The sequence below is a fragment of the Carcharodon carcharias genome, chromosome 9, assembly GCF_017639515.1.
Source record: "Carcharodon carcharias isolate sCarCar2 chromosome 9, sCarCar2.pri, whole genome shotgun sequence".
In the NCBI taxonomy this organism is placed as follows: Eukaryota; Metazoa; Chordata; class Chondrichthyes; order Lamniformes; family Lamnidae; genus Carcharodon; species Carcharodon carcharias.
The window spans coordinates 148,281,373-148,297,875 of NC_054475.1; positions in this window are offsets into that span (position 1 = coordinate 148,281,373).

Genomic DNA, 16,503 nt, shown 5'->3' on the forward strand with positions numbered 1-16,503 from the left:
TAGTCCATCAATGAAAATGTGTTCCATAATGGAATGGGTAAATAACTGCTGGCTTTGCTGCAATTACATGTCAAGCCCTCGTGGAATAAACAAATTGCTTAGTGTTATGTTGCTGCTTTGCAGGGAGGAGTACTATCTACCGCTGCAGGCAGCAAATCAGGGAGACATCAAACCGTGGAGGAGAAAAAGGATTTAGGTACCCATATAGGCAAATTACTATAAGTGAGTGCACATGTCTAAAAAGCAATCAGAAAAAAAACCCCATGGAATCTTGGCCTTCATCTGAAAGGAGTTGAAATATGAAAGTGATGAAGTTGTGTTGTTGTACATAGCCTTGGTTGGACTCCATCTGGAGTACTGTGTTCAGTTTTGAGGATCAAATCTTAGCAAGGATATAGTGACCTTGGACAGGAGGGGGAATAGTGCAAACTCACCAGATACTGGGGTCTAAAGGATTAAGTTATAAGGACAGGTTGCAGAAACTTGGTTTGTCTTTTCTTGATGAAGTAAATACAGGGCAGTTTCCCAGATCCCCAGGCCCACAAAATTCAAAAAGAGACATTAAAAAATACAATACAGGAGTTATCTGGACTTTAGAATTTCCTGCATTAGACAATGGGGAGGGAGGGGAGACAGGAGTAGGGTAGATACAGATAAACTATTTCCCCTGGCAGGGTAATCGATATCAAGGGGCAAAGTCTTAAAGTTAGAGCTAAGCCAGTTAGTGAAATCAGGAAGCATTCTTTTCACAAGAGTAATGGGAATCTGGAACTTGCTCCCAGAAGGTCATGGATGTTGGGCCAGTTGAAATTTTCAAGACTGAAAAGGATAGATTTTAGTTAGAGAAGGTTATTAAAGGAAAAGGAGAAAAGGCAGGTAAAAATTGTTGGGATAGGGATCAACTGTGATCTAATAAAATGGTAGAACAGGCTCAAGGGGCTGAATGGCCCTCTCCTACTCCTATGTTCACCTATAATCTACAGGTGTTTTAAAAGGATAAGCTGAGCACCAACTAATTACCTGATATTCTCTCCAGTAGATTCCCGCAGCAACAATATATTGCACAATTGGCTGAGGTGTGATTATGAGGGACCCAGCGGCACTCTTAATAACCTGCCTCAATGGTCATTTTTCATGTGAGCTTGGTAACTGTTGGCAAGCTATTAATCCATGGAATTGAATACAAACTCTGTATCAAACTGGGACTTTCCTTGTCTACAAATGCTTATTACCACAACCAGTGGTGCCATTGGAGCAGACTATGTTTTCTTTCCTGGTTTTTTTGTGCTTTTATCTTTTATGCTATGCATCAGTCCCTATGTCCTGGTGGAATAAACAAATTGCTTTGTGTTACATTGATGCGTTACAGGGAGGGGCAATATCTGCAGCTGCAGGCAGCGAATCAGGGTGGGGGGAACGTTAAAAATTTGAGTACATCTGTGTCAGTTTAGGCAGTTACTATTTATTTTCTCATCAGGTGGCCTTGGCAAGAGATGGGAGGAAAAGCGCAACACAAAGCACACAATTAGTACAATTTCAGTAGCATTAAGTATTGTAATGCAGCTTCTGTGAAGATTTTTCTAGTTAAAATTGGAGCCTTTTAAAACAGCAACATGTTCTGTTCAGTGTTTTAAAAAATTCCCATTTGTTGAGTTGGTGACCATGTTGTTGCATTATCTCACTTTGCTCTCAGATCGTTGTGCAATTTGAGTCCCAGCGATGTCAATTCTGTGGAAAGAAATTTCTCTTAACCTCTCTATGAATTGCAACATCACTCAATATTGTGAATTTCCACCTCAAGTGGCAGTAAATTTGGCTCTTGTTACCCAATGAAACATTACACTGTTGATTTAAACATATCACTATGAGTAAGTCCATTACAAGTCCATTCTTCACTCTCTCGCTTCGAAATGGGGTTGTGTGTGTGTGTGTGTGTGGAAATATTGCAAAAATCCACATGCGGGAAAGGAGAAAGCTAAGACTACTTTTCTTCAAAACTTTAGTTCAATTCTATTCCCGACCCCCTAATTGCAACCTCTTTAGAAGTTGAAGTTTTTAAGATTTAATTTTGAATTGCTGGATGTGACTTCACCGAAAATCTTTTTGGAAATCTATCAGGAAATCCTATCAGGTACCTATGGCCGAGAAAGGGTCGGGCAGAGAAGAGTTCTTAGGTTGACTGTTGTCAATTCACTGATAGTAGTTTGTGACAACAGCTTTCGCACGAAGTATGAAATGTCCTGAATGCACATGTTTTAAATTGTAGGAAAATTAATTATCTTTCTCATTACCTGTTTTCTACTGTTGTTTACTAGCAACCCACTGCTGCTTATGGCTACAGCTAAAACATTAGTTTCCGGTTTTATTCTGTATCTTTGAGTAACATGGGGCTGGCAGGTTCAAGCGATACACTCATCGTTCTGTTAGTGAATAGTGAATAGAGTGCTCTACATCCAAATTCCAATTAAATATTAACATCAAGGAGCCAACAGCAGGCACTTGCCATAATGTAATCTGGCACTTTTAAGTAAAAAAAAAACTCCAGTATCTGGAAACTTTTAAAAAGTTTGCATCCCACTGGTTCAGTTATAACTCCTTGAAGTGGTTTTACACCATTTCAACATTACCTAAATTCAGCATCACTGGAATTGTACCACATATTTATTTCTGTGAAACTGAAGCCATTTTCATCAACGCAGAGAATAATAGAACTGGCCTCTAGTTTAAATTAATCAGTTCAAATTATAGCAGGGCCTTTAACGTTTAACACCCACAGAAAATACATAATTGTTTACTGTATTTTGTTAGTTTTATTTTAGAAAAAAGTTCAGATTAATGAAGGAAAGTCCATCAATTAACATTCATTGAAAGGGCAGGAGGGAAATAATAAAATGTTTACATGTTACAATGGGATGTGAATGCACTGCTGGACGACACATTGTACATCCAGAACCTATCACTAATGTTTATTTTTGACTTTTTTTTCCCTCTTTCTCTTTGTCGTGTTAGTTTCTGTGGATGCTATGGGAGTTTGGCAGTTTGCTATAGTGGCACTTCATGTATGAATTACACAATAAGTATGGGCCAGCTGTTTGGCCAAACGGGTGTTCAGTGTTCAGTGCAATCTGAAATGCACGTTATTTAGGCTGAAGGGAAGGTACCATAATCTTTTCAATATAAAAACAGAAAATGCTGGAAAAGCTCAGCAGGTCTGGCAATATCTGTGGAGAGAGAAACAGTTTCAAATCCAGAAGAGACTTTTTCAGAGCTGATGAGAGGGGGAAATGTGGTTGATTTTATACTGTTGAAAGGTTGTGTGTGTGTGTGTGTGTGTGTGTGTGTGCGTGCGCCTGGAGAATTTTGTGTATTATTTTGTCCCTTTCCTTAGCTGTATTATTTTTTATTTCAGAATATGAGTGTCCAATATGGTTCAGTTGAGAGGTTTTAAGGACAGTGACAATTTTAGATTGCTCCTTGGGGAGATTTCAAATGAGCATAGTGGTAGATTGATCACTGACATTCTACCACAGAATTATAGAGCACAGATTCAAACCATGCGATTCCTCACATGTCAAGTTCCCAGTCTGAGCCGAGGCCTTCTGTTGACAGGAGAATTGGGGAAGTAGGGTATGGGAAATCAGAGAATGAACCTGTGCCACATTCTCACACATTCTGCCTGTTGAATAATTCAGGAAAGCAGAAGCAGAGATGTAGAAGTGTTTTTTTTAGTCAAGAAAGTAGATAAAGGTCCAAAACTCAGAAGAGGAGAAAAGAATAAGCAAGGAAAAGAAAAAATCTCAATTTCTGAGGTATGGAAAAGAATGATTGGAGCAGGAGGCAATTAGATGAGTCCCTCCCATTAGAGAGAGAAAATAATTTAGTGACTAGAATGCAATATGAAAAAAACCTGTGCAATATTTCACAATTGTGCTCTAATTCTAGATTTTATTTTAAAATTTAGAATGGGGGAAGACTCATTGACATAGCACTACGTAGAGTTACACCAGTTTCCCCAGGGGCATGCAATACACAGGAGGCTACTTGCATGACCTGTGTGCTTTCTTCATTGGTGTCATTGAAGAGCACCACCCGGTAGCATCCCATGGCAATGCTGTTCCAGTGAATGGGCATAAGTCAACATAGTGCCGGAAGAAGCTACATAAATTAATTTCTGCCCCACTGTCTTTCCCATGATAGAATGCAGATAGTTTTGAGGTCAGATATAATTCCTGCATTTGCATGCCTTTAAGTGTTACAAAGAGATCTCAGTTAATGTAATCTGGATTTTGTGGTCAGCTGCGAGGTAACAGAAGCAGAGTTGCTCTGGTTTGGCGTCTGTGGAGCCCGCTATAAGGGCTCTGTGGCATCTGTAAGCAGGGCAAGAGATGATGAAGCTCTTCAAGCAATCAGATTGAAGAGAGACACATGCACTGCAGAATTTGCCCTCGGGGGGTGGGGGTGGGGGCACAGAGGTTGGATCTGTCTTGGGGAAAATGGTCACTGGCCTCATCTTCATGAGGGGCACCCCCTTAATTGGCCTGGAGAGGGGTTCGCCATCCAATTAAAGATGATAGGCGGACTCTCAAAGCAGGACAGCCTTCCAGCTGGAAAAGAGCCGCAGACTGCAATAGAGGGTAAGTAAGGGAGAGGGTGCTTCAAAATGAAGGTGCCTCCCTCCCACTTTTTAAACTTAAACTTAAAAATGTATCTTCTTGTAGCCAGCACCATTCTTGGACTGCCTGGACTGCTGCCCCATCATGCCTGCCGATCTGCCACTGGGTGGCCGCATCCAGGCACCTAAACTGGCCCCTGCCACCTGTGAGGCCTGGAAGTCAACTGGCAAATCCCCCCCCACCCACCCCCCCACCACCCCTTCACCATTACTTGCCACATTAAGCTTTTAATGAACCATGACCACTGCCTCCCACCATCTTTGCACCAAAACAACCCAGTGCCAGGATTGTGCCAGGGAACATGCATCATGCCAGTGGGCTATTTTTCACTTCTACCCACCTCTGTTTCCAGCCCTAGTGGGGGCTCAGAATCCTTCCCCAGGTCCTGACAAAACCTAAACCATCAAGTGTAAAGCAAGAAATGTAAATTAAATTTAATGACATACCGAAAGCAAAATAAAAATTGGGAAATATGAATGAAATTAAGAGAGAGAACTAAAAGACAGGCCAAAAAGTTTTTTAAAAAAAGCTTCAATTCTTACTTTGAAAAAAATATCCAGCACTAACTTTTTTCTGCGGGAGTGTGACTCCGGGAGTGTGACTCCATGCTTGTACAACTAATTTTTCAGGGCCAGAGAGGATATTCATCAGTAATTATCATTTGTTACGCTGTTAAAAACACTCTCTCCTGATTTTTTCAGTGTACATTAAATGCAGGAATGGTGTGCAAGTACTCCAAGTTCGCGCTGTTACACTTATTTCAATTCCGTGTCTATTGATGAACACTGCAGCAATGCAACAGCAAGAGTGAGGTATCTGTGACAGCAACTTCTAGGTCTGTATAATTAACTGCATCTGTTAATGCAAGAAGTTGCTGTTCAGTTTACCCCATAATGGTAAGCACTATTAGCTGCACCATTATTCTCATTGCAAACTCTATCGCTGAGCTAGCAGGCTGTGTATTCAAGCTCCATTTCAGGACTTAATCTAGGTTAACATACTGTGGTGTACCGAGTGCTGTATTGGCGCTAGCATTCTTCAGAAGATGCATTAAACCAATGCCCTGTCTGCCTGTCCAAGTGATCATTAGTGATTAGGGAATCTTTGAAGAGAAACAAGGATAATCCTGGCCAATTCTTCTCCCTCAAATTACCACTTCCATTTTTAGGTTAACTGGTCATTCATTTTACTGCTGTATGTGGGATCTTACTGTGTGTAGAATAGTTGTAACATCCATCTACATAACAATAATGGCTGCACTTCTAAGTAAACATGTTGCTTGTGAAGAGCTGAATGGAGTGATAAGAACAATATAAAGACAAGTTCCCTTTTCTTTCTTTACACCCCCCCCAAAAAAAATCTTGTCAAGTGCTTCCTCCATCAGCAATATATCCCAGTTGGGGTGAACAATAATTACAAAGTTATTAGCAGACGTCAGCTTGTCCTTCGCTTAAATGATACAGACCCATAGTAATGTGAAATATTGATTGATGCTTGTATATTTTCGATCCTGTTTGGTTCAATGCAATTTGTAGAAAAGCTTAGATGCCAGGTTGGATTCATTATAAATTGTACAGCTCTTCAAATCAATTTCTGTAACATTCATCCCAAAATAGTTTAATATAACTTCAAATATAAACAGAAAATACTGGGAATATAAACCAGCTCTGGAGACACCTCTAGCTCTGGCTAGAGGAACAAAGTTAATGGCCTCTCATCACTGAGCAAACCTGGCTGGGAGGCAGAAATGTGAGGCATGGAGGGCTCCAATTTCAAAGTTTCCAGGTTATTCACCCGCCCTGCCTGTCATTTTCCCTGGATTAGGAAACGTGGTGGGTTGCGACCTGACATGCACTTAGTGATGTCGTGCTCGCAATTTGAATCCCTGCTGGAAATTCAAGTTTCCCATGGTACTTTTCCTCAATGTGGTTTGGTTCCTGAAGGCTGTGGAAATCCCACCAGGTAAGTCTGCTGTGGACTCGGGAATCTTTAGACAAGTAAGCTTAAAAGGTCTTGCCAATGTCTCTTCATATCCCCTCTGATCTTCATGCCCCTTTCCAAAACCCTTTCATTACTTATGTGTCCCATCCATACCTCTGATGCATCCTCCATACACACTCTTTCAGTATCCACCATGTACAGAACCAATGAGCCAAAAAAGAACACTGGCAAGCCTTTGAAATTTTCCTGAAACTGATAAAATAAGTGGCAGGCTTTGAAACTCCTTTGAAAAAAAAATGCCCCTCTTACAACAAAAGTGTCAATCAAACACATCCACTTATAATATCAACTAAGAGGACTAAAGCTTTTTTCACGTCTCCTAATCTTGTCCAAGTAAACAATCCAACATTAAAAAACCATTTCAAAGAAAGAAAATAAAACTTATTACAACCTCATAAAAGTGTCAGTCATACAAAGCTAGGGGATCTAACAGCCATGTACAGGACTGGGATGATGTCCCAGCAAATTGGACCCAGAGATCTTTTAACCGGCCTGTCTCTCCATTGACGTGCCTCCCATACTGCGTCAGGCTTACTTCTGGGGACGGCAATTTCCAGCTCCTGGAGATCACAATCTCATGGGAGTTCCCATGAGGGCGCAACATTGGGAAATGGCCTGACTCATGGCTCTCGAATCCAAGGAGAAAATTGGCCCAATGTTTGTTTGATGACCTTCTGTCAGAACTCCTGAAACTCTGAAATTAGTTTGCAGAGTTCTGACAAAAGTTAATTACCTGAAATGTTAATTCTGTTTCTCTGTCCACAGATGCTGCTTCCTGATCTACTCACTATTTCCAGCCTTTTCAGCTTTTGCAGATATCCTGCATCCACAATCTCATATGCCCTCCTAATTTGTAACATTTTTCTGTTCTTAGCTTGAGATCCTTTTTTTTTTTGCAACCATGGTGTGAATCAACGCCAGTCTTGATATCTGTTCTCTTCATTCCTTTCCAGTCTTTCCTTGTTCCATGTCCATCTCTTCAAAAGTATCTACTTTATCTCCTTGAATAGTTTCATCCACTATGTCCAAATAGTCAGTTGTGGTATTCGCCAGGCCTTCATTTTCAGTTCGCCCCTCCACTATCTGTTATCATTGTGCCAATTCATCAGGACGTTATCTGCAAACCTGGGTCAAAAAGCATCTTGTGGAGTGTTCCCATCACTGACTCTTATCTCCCAGTGCATGAATTCCAAGGCCTTTTTTCTGATTCTTGCACACGTTTGGCCCTTGTTACCTAAATGAAGGAATAAATACCTTCTACCAAGTGTTCCAACATACCTTCTCTGTTTACAGTTGCCAATGCTCCAGCATTGCCCATGAGTCTCCAGGAGTTGGCTAATTTCTTTTGAAAACTTTAATTTCTTCTCAACAAAGAGTTGGACATAGAGCCAAAGGCTGCTTTACTGGGGAGGGCAGTTGAAGACATGTAGAAATTCATGTGATGAAACCTCCAAGAAAATGACCAACCAGAGTTGGTAGCCCCATCTCTGTTCCTTCAAAACAAAAACAGAAATACCTGGAAAAACTCAGCAGGTCTGGCAGCATTGGCGGAGAAGAACAAAGATGATGTTTCGAGTCCTCATGACCCTTCAGCACAACTAAGTAAAAATAGGGGAAGGGTGAAATATAAAAACAAAAAAACTTCGGATGCTGGAAATCCAAAACAAAAACAGAATTACCTGGAAAAACTCAGCAGGTCTGGCAGCATCGGTGGAGAAGAAAAGAGTTGACGTTTCGAGTCCTCATGACCCTTCGACAGAACTTGCGTTCGAGTCCAAGAAAGAGTTGAAATATAAGCTGGTTTAAGGTTGGGGGGTGGGGGTGGGGTTGTAGGGACAAGCAAGCAGTGATAGGAACAAGGCAAGAGAGAGATTCAAAAAACCTGACGGAGAATACCTTAAACTAGCTTATATTTCACCCCGCTCCTATTTTTACTTAGTTCTGTTGAAGGGTCATGAGGACTCGAAACGTCAACTTTGTTCTTCTCCACCGATGCTGCCAGACCTGTTGAGGTTTTCCAGGTATTCCTGTTTTTGTTTTGGATTTCCAGCATTCACAGTTTTTTGTTTTTATCTCCCTTCAACTCTTGCTTATGACTTGCCCTTTGCAATTCTCTTTGTTTGAAAGTAGTGCTTTTCATCCTAGATCCCTCAATGTCTTTCATTTCTGCTGTTTCCTTTATCTTTCACTGTGAAACATCCTGAGATATTATCCCACAAGGGTGCCATCATATATTTTTAAGTTGTTGCTGAAGAACTCAATGCTCGAAATGCACGTTGGATCTGACAGAACTAGCATCTGGATCCAGGTTAGTGTTTTGGTTAGATCCTGCTGGTCTAAAATTGACAGAGGACATAGAATTGCATGGCAGAATTTTACAATATAGAAACAGATTTATTCAGACCATCATGTTTGTGCTGGTCTTTCTCTTCACATGAGCCATATAGCCTAATCCCACTTTCCTGCTTGTTTCCACATACTATTATTTAAGCAACCCTTCTTCTTGGCAGTGTCCAAATTCTGGCTTCTCTGTATGTAATTTCCCCTCAATTCTTTTTATGATTATCTTTGATATATGTCCTTTAGTTGCTGTCTTACTGATTAGCCTATCATCATTTACCATATTGTGACCCTTCATAACCTGTAAGGTCAACCTTCACCTTGTTTACCCGTGTGGAAAGAGCCCTAACGTTTCAGAGAAATAATAATTCATTATTAAAATAATTCTTAAAGCTTGAGGCAGGCTGTGTAAAGTAAATGAAAATTACATTTGAATTGCAGCAACGATTTAATATACAGGAATCTATCAAAACTTTTCCTTTAGTATCTGAGAGAGAAGAAAGTAATTGGGATTCTAACTTTGCACTAAAACACCCTTCATCATACATGTTTGCTTTGCATTCTAGTGCCTGAATAGGCACCTGTGCATAACTATTAAAAATTTAACATCTCCACATCTTGCATGCAATCTTAGTTTCAAAACAAAAAATTACAGTTATAAAAAGACAGAGAGTTGAAGATGTTCTGGCTAAACTTTAGAGTGCATTATGAAAAGCTTTGCAACAGCTTTAAAAAAAAAGCATAAACTGTTACTGAGTATTGGGGTGATATGCGGCAGGTTACATTTAAGTTTAAAATTGCATCAATTTTGAAGATTGATCAGTGTGGGACATACTCATGGGTTATTTCTATAGGATCCAAGTTACCACTCCCTGCATCAATTCTGTGCTATTGTGTAGTTGCAGCAAGAATAAAAAACTAAGGGTGGGATTTTCCGCATCCGCCTGCCCCGCGATCTTCCGGTCCTGCCGCAAGTCGGTAGACTTCTGGCTGGGGCGCCGCCTTACTCGCGATAGGGCTGGAAAATCCCAGCCTGAGCGTGCCCACAAATGTTGGATTGCAATGGGACCTGCTTGGTGGAATCTCTGGTTTTAAGGTTTTTATTGTGCCTCGAGCAATTCTGGGGCTAGTTTTGTGAGTCACCTGCATCACTACAGGCTGTGCCCTGTTGTGGTTTTACGACAGAGATTTTAAAAATAATCACTATAATTGCAGCATCCATTTTGTACCTAAAAGCAGTTTGTAGAGTTCTGATGAAAGGTCAATGACCTGAAACATTTCTCTATCCACAGATACAGCCCGAACTGCTGAGTATTTTGAGCAATTTTATTTTCATTTGTGATTTCTAGCATCTGAATATTTTTGTTTTACTTTAATCATTGTTAGCTTTTTGTACAGTACTTGGTCAGCTATGGCTCAACGGTAGTATGCTCACCTCTGAGTCAGAAGATTATGGGTTTAAGTCCCCCTCCAGGCGCTTGAGTACAAATTCTAGGTTGACATTCCAGTGCAGTACCGAGGGAGTTCTGCTCTGTCGTAAGTGGCATCTTTCCAAACTAAAGTCTTTGTCTAATCTCCAGGGTGAATGTGAAAGATGCCAGGTGTAATAGAAGAGCAGAATATTCTCCCTATTTATTCCTCCACTAACTTCACAGAAAACAAATTATCTCAGTGTTATTTGTGAGACCTTGCTGTATGTAAATTGACTGCCATGTTTCCTACATTGCTATAGATGCTACACTGCAAAAGTGCTTTGTTGGCTGTAAAGCGATTTGGTGTGTCCTGAGGGGATGAAAGGTGCTGTATTAATGCACCTTTCTTTTTCCTTTGTTCTTTCATTTTAAATATGATTATTAATTAAGGAGCACCCCATTGAGTTGGTATCAAATACAATGCCAGTGTTGTACAGAGTAATACAGATGATGAAGGTGTTTGACAAGGCTGGTTGTTTCACCAGAGTTTGGTAATCTCAGCTGGATTGTGTCCAGCGTACTATAGTTGATATCAGCATCCCTACGCCAGAGTCTTGTTCACTATCTGATGGATGTTGTATGTTAGTTTGACTGGCTAAGGAATAGTTGCAAAAAATGGAGATGACTGAACAATAAGTGGTTTATAGTTTGAACATCATAATTTACATATGTACAAGACTAGGGGCGGGATTTTCCCAACGCATCGCAACAGGGTCAGGGTCAGAAAACGAGGTGATCCATTTAAACACTCATTCACTTCGGTGGGACCAGAAGATCCCACTGGCAGAAGAGGCTGGAAAATTCTGGCCTAGGTATTACTCAGTCCAAGCCATGAGCTTTCTCCTTCTCGACTCTCTCTTACATCATCATGTGTGCGGTACTGTTTCTCCAGTCTCACGTCTTCATACTTCCAGCCCTGAACGCCCTGATAGTACGGTGGGGGGCTCTCCAGTGCCAGTAGAATGCAGCAGAGGGAACTAGAGGTATAAATATCACTTGTATTTACATTTCAGCAATGAAGAAAGGGACAGATTTTTGAAAGAGCCTCATCCTCTCCAGAATGCAGGACACAAACTTGATGTGCTTAAGGGTTATGCGTATTCGGTATAAATTGTGATAGCATTAATTAAAACTTTAGGGGGTTTGTTTCAATACATGTGGGTTTTGTAGAAGAAAATAATCTTTAGTTTTGAAAGTGGTTTCATTAGACCACTTCCAATACATTAAACTATTGCTCGATCTTCATGGTAATTGCATTTTGAATTTATCAAGATATTTGAAATGAAACTGATTTGAAATCTTCTGTCATTATAAAGTAAACATGTTTCTCAAGTAGAGAAGATAGATATAATTAAAATATATAATTAGTCAAATTCTGTAGCATCACACTTAAAAGTATACATTCAGTTGACAAAATGTGTGCTCTTGGCTCAAATAGACATTTGTTACTTAAGTAATCAATTGAATTTTAGGTTGACTAAATGCAAAGAAATCGGAAGTAATAAAACACATAAACAAGGCACTATTTCAAAGCTAAAAGCAAAATACTGCAGATGCTGGAAATCTGAAACAAGAACAAAAATACCTGGAAAAACTCAGCAGGTCTGACAGCATCTGCGGAGAGGAATACAGTTGACGTTTCAAGCCCGTATGACTCTTCATCAGAACTAAGGAAATAGAGAAATGAGGTGAAATATAACCTGGTAGAGGGGGGTGGGACAGGTAGAGTTGGATAGGGGGCCAGTGATAGGTGGAGGCAAAGAAGGGATTGCCAAAGATGTCACCCCCCCCCCCCCCCCACCCCCTGGTGGTTTTCCTCAGGGTTCGTTCCCTCCGGGACACCCTGGTCCACTCCTCCATCACCCCCTACACCTCAACCCCCTCCCACGGCACCTTCCCAAGCAACCGCAGAAGATGCAATACCTGCCCCTTTACTTTCCCCCTCCTCATCGTCCAAGGGACCAAACCATCACTTGCACTTCCCTCAATTTAGTCTACTGCATTCGCTGCTCCCAATGCGGTCTCCTCTACATTGGAGAGACCAAACGCAGACTGGGTGACCGCTTTGCGGAACACCTTCAGTCTGTCCACAAGCATGACCCAGGCCTGCCTGTCGCTTGCCATTTCAACACACCACCCTGCTCTCATGCCCACATGTCCGTCCTTGGCCTGCTGCAATGTTCTAGTGAAGCTCAAAGCAAACTGGAGGAACAGCACCTCACCTTCCGACTAAGCACTTTACAGCCTTCCAGACTTAATATTGAGTTCAACAATTTCAGATCATGAACTCTCTCTCCTCCATCCCCACCTCCTTTCCAACGCCCCTTTTTCCAATAATTTATAATTTTTAAAAAATATATTTTTCTTTTCCCACCTATTTTTAAATTTATTTCGATCTATTGTTTTATCTCCACCTTTTAGCCCATTTCGATCCCTTCCCCCCATCCCACCCCCACTAGGGCCATCTGCCACTAGCTTGTCCTGCTTGCTACCCTTAATGTCCCCATTAGCACATTCCTTAGATAATATCACCACCGTCGACACACCTTCATTCTTTTGTCTATGACATCTTTGGCAATCCCTTCTTTGCCTCCGCCTATCACTGGCCCTCTATCCAGCTCCACCTGTCCCACCCCCCCAACCTACCAGGTTATATTTCACCTCATTTCTCTATTTCCTTAGTTCTGATTAAGAGTCATACGGACTTGAAACGTCAACTATTTCAAAGCTACCATTCGTGAACCAGAAAGTACCACAGGACTACGCAAAATTCTCTCTCTTTTTGAGCCAGAGGTCTATACAGCTGTAAATATACAATTTAGAATATAAACACATCCGCATGAATGAAAAAAACTTGCTAGTTACTTTGTAGTTTCAAAATTGACCTTTTGAAATTTGTCAAATTTTGTCCAATGGACAGTGTCTCCAATTCTGCTCTCTTCCCATAGCCCTCCATAGTTTTCTTCATCTCAACCTAGCTCAACTCTTGCAGAGCTTACCAGTTGTGCCTGCGCTGAGGCCTGCAGTAAGTCCACAGAATGCAAATGTTTTCAGCATTTGTTTGGACCTCTTTTTGAATGGCCTCCAGTGATCCTTTTAAGGACCACTGATTCTGCTGCTCAAGATCTGGAAATAGCAGTTGGAGCCTATTCATGACAAGCTCTTGACTAGAGTAAATCAATTTACCAATTTGGGTTGCTGGGCCGCCTACAGAAAAAAGGCTCCAACCAATTTAGCAGCGGCCCCCGCACATTGGCCATGATCATCTGCCTTGCTAAATTGATTATTGTTGTGCTGGTTTTAGTTGCATAAAATGGTCTTAATTATATTAGTTTTGGACCCTTCCCTGGCATTGCCTCTAAATTGCACCTTAGGAGATAGTAGCAGGAATGGGGTACCTTCCTGAGGCTTTGCAGCAGGAACCATTGTAAACATCAGAAACTATGCTTCGAGCCTGGACTGTGGCTATATCTCAAACATTCCAAGACTTTTACCATACAATTACTTATTTCAAAGTGTAGCGACTGTTAGGAAGTGAATATAGTAGCCATTTTGCATAGCACAAGATCCCACAAATAGTAATGATGTTGATTGAGAGAGGAATGTTGGCTAAGCGCCAAGAAATGTCCCTGTTCTTCAAATAGTACCTTGGAATCTTTACCATCTGTTTGAACTACCAGAACTGGCAGACAGGTTTTCATTCAAACAGCACCATGAAGGTAGCACTGAAATCCGTGATTCAGAAACCAGAATGTTCTCCACAGAGCCTAGGAGACACTTAAAGATCTATTTAATAGGAGAATGATAATGTGCTAATGATGTTTAAGAAATATTTAGGCAAATTCATTTTTTCTCTGAGAGAACCCCAGGGAGAAATGCTGCCTCTCATTTTTATCGTGGTGACACCCACAAGTGATAAGGCATTTCAATGTAATTTACTTTGCGCATTTATAAAATGCAATAAAAGGTTTGCCAAACAATTTCCGTGGAGAGTCTCCTTTTAAGCATTTTTTTGGGCTGAGAAGAGGCCCATTAAACAACTTGTTTATGAAATATAGCTAAAAGAGCAATCTTAAAGAGATTTCAGTAACTTGAACATGATCCTTGGAATTAACTGTGCAAGATTGTATACTCCTGCTATAATCATTCAGAATTTAATGTACATATGCTTCTGTATACTAATGATGGTGCTTGTTTTGTGCAGTGGGGAATGTGCAAAGTCTGGTAGACTTGCTAACCTTTTGTTCTTGATAGTAAAAAAAAAATTCAGTCAGTCAACGTGAAGATGTGGTGATTTCATTCCTTCCCCTTCTATCCGAGCAATCTACTCCATTAAATTTCCTTCGTCTAACGGTGACAAAAGTCGAAAATTAATCCTTCTACAGTGTAACAAATATAAACTCCTGTCTCTTTTATATAAAAAGGGGAGTAGTGACAGTGATGAAAGTAACAGCATCTTTGAGTTCGCTCATCTAGTTTCTGACTCCTTTTGAATTGTTAATGAAATTATTTTCTGATTGTCACACAGACTCTTTATTTTCCAGTTATCTTTTTCATTTGTTCAGCTGTCACTCCTCCTTAGAACTGCAGTCATAGCTTCCTTTTGTAGTAGTTAGAACGTGGAAGCTGCTACCATGTGGAGTAATTGAGGCGAAGAGCTAGATGCATAAGAAGATAGGTTAGATAAGTACATGAGGGAGAAAGGAATTGAAGGATATGCTGATAGATTTAGATGACGTAGGATGGCAGGAGGCTCATATGGAGTGTAGACAGAATGGCCTGTTGCTGCTGTAATTTCTATGTAATTCTGCATATGCAATAGCTTTAACAAAAAAAATGAAAGCAGCTTATTTATTTCACACCAGTCAATCAGTATGTTTGGTGCGTGATGCGTGTTTTTCTGCGGAGTTTCTGAAGCCCTGGGAAGTAAATGAAAGGTCTATGGTTTGTACGGAAACCCTGTAACTTCAGTATGTAACACTTACGCATAAATCAGCATGCCCCCTGACTTTTCTGAGTTTCAGGGAGTCTGGGGGGAAAAATGCACAGCATGAGAAGCATACAGCCTGAATACTCAGTTGTTTTAAATTAAAATGTTAATACTGTAATCAGTTTTGCAGTTCTGCTCTGAATAAATTCAGATATGGTGATACAATGATTAGTTTGAAATACTGGAAATGAATCTGGCTGCAGGAAGATCTAAATCACAAAATTACAGATTCTTTGGCACAGAACATGATTAGTGTTCAGATGTCAAAAGTAGACTGATTACCCCCTAAGAACAAACAGTGTTTATTGATTTTGGAGTCAGCACCCTGAAAATGACAAATGCTCTGTTGCATGATGATGCAGTGGCTTTAGTATAAAATTTTATTTTTAGTTTATTTCTCTCTTGCATTTGTTCTCCTTTTTTCTGGTTCAGACAGTCTCTTTATATATACCTCTGTCTCCTTTTTGTTGGGTTTCATCCATCCGCTGTCTTTGCCTTGATCTGTCTGCCTCTATTTTACCTGGGGTGTCACCCACTTACAGAGATGCCTGTTTCTCTCAGGCTGTCTTTCTCCATCTGTATCTTGCTTATACTCACTCTCTTGCCTTTACACAGGCCACAGACATCTCCATGGATGGTTCGTGGGCATCTTGCCAGGAAGCCTGCTTGACTGATGTGGGAAACCTAATCCTCTTCCCCCTTTTCTCACAAAAAAAAACAAGCCACTGGGTCAAGGCTGGTGGGTTCACTCTGCTTCCCTAGGTGGGAGTCGAACAAGCATGCATAGCTGCCAGCTTTGAGATAAATATATTCACCTTTAGCTATTCACTTCACTGGAAACCACTAAGTTGTCTGCTAAATGCTTTGCCATTGCAAATGATTCCAGAAGCAACATAAGCAGTTACATGAGCTCCTGCTGTTCCTGAGCCTCTGCAGTTTACTTACAGTATGTTGCTTTGCATTATTATTCAGAACAAATGGTAAGATATTTCATGCTGATGGACTGCAGGGCATTCTTTGCTCTTTT